This window comes from Arachis ipaensis, chromosome B1 (genome assembly GCF_059453495.1).
Source record: "Arachis ipaensis isolate K30076 ecotype BB chromosome B1, ASM5945349v1, whole genome shotgun sequence".
NCBI lineage: Eukaryota > Viridiplantae > Streptophyta > Magnoliopsida > Fabales > Fabaceae > Arachis > Arachis ipaensis.
The window spans coordinates 46,382,722-46,383,942 of record NC_142436.1 but is presented as its reverse complement, the minus strand read 5'-3'; the positions used below and the strand labels follow the sequence as shown (position 1 = coordinate 46,383,942).

The 1,221-nt window shown below is 45.7% G+C and overlaps 1 non-coding gene across 1 annotated transcript; it reads right to left on the bottom strand.

Moving 5' to 3' along the window:
- Positions 1-483: 483 nt before the first annotated feature.
- Positions 484-591, bottom strand: LOC148576443 (small nucleolar RNA R71). The gene has a single exon (XR_015903928.1). It is a non-coding gene; the product is annotated as a small nucleolar RNA R71 (small nucleolar RNA).
- Between the last annotated feature and the right edge of the window lie 630 nt (positions 592-1,221).

Genomic DNA, 1,221 nt, shown 5'->3' with positions numbered 1-1,221 from the left:
AATAAGGCAAACTCGGCGTCGGTTAGTCCTCTCCGAGGGCGGATCTGAAACGTCACTTGAGAAAGAAACCAGCCCCCGTTCTACTGATTTGGTTGTTTTACGTGCAGGTAACATGGCAGCAGCTAGGAGAGTTACTATCCAGGAGGCTGGAGCCCCTGATTTTACAATGCAACCATTTCAAGTGCATCACCCAGCGGTGGCTACAGACTTTGAAATAAAGACCGCACTGCTCAATTTGATGCCCAAGTTTCATGGCTTACCTGCTCAAGAGCCTATCAAGCACCTGAGAGATTTTCAAGCAGCCTGTTCTACTGTCAGGCGTGATGGTGCAGATGAAACTTCAATTTTGCTGAAAGCTTTCCCGTTTTCTCTTGAGGGGAAGGCAAGAGAGTGGTACTACACTCAACCAGCAGCAATTGTATCCAACTGGATACACTGAGAAGAGAATTCTCGGAAAAGTTCTTTCCAGCTAAAGTTACTGATAAACTGAGGAAAGATATTTCCATGATTGTTCAGGATGATTCTGAAACTCTCTATGAGTACTGGGAGCACTTCAATAATCTTCTGGAAGCTTGCCCCCACCATATGATTGACAAGATAGTGTTACTCGGTTATGTCACACAGGGCATGAGGCCCCAAGATAAGACCACATTAGAAAGTGCTAGCAATGGGTCTATGAAAAAGTACAAGACCACTGATGAGGCATGGCAATTGATCAGTGAATTAGCTGAATCTACTAGGAATCACAGGCAGAAACAAGGCCGTGCAAAAGCCGTTGCAGAAGTATCCTCTAGCAGAGAGACTGCTGCTTTAACTCAGAGTATCTGTGAAATAACCAACTTGCTGAAGCAGATGCAATTGAATCAACAACAAGTTCAGCAAGCTCAGCCTTCTCCACCACAGCAAAACCAACAGTTAGTCCCACAAAGAGTTTGCGAAATCTGTGCTGATTACAGCCATTATACTGACGAATGTCCGCAGCTCCAGCAGGAAGACAACACCGTGGCAGCCACTCATAACTTCTATGACCGCCCCAACCAAGGGTACAATCAAGGTGGCAACTACAGCCATGGATGGCAGGACAATTCTAACCAAAATTGGAGGGACAACAACAACAACAGAGGAGGCAGAGATAATCAGGGGAATCAGAGGTGGAATAATAACAACAACAAGCAGCAGAACCAGTACCAGCCTTACAGAGCACCTCACTTAAGGCAATTC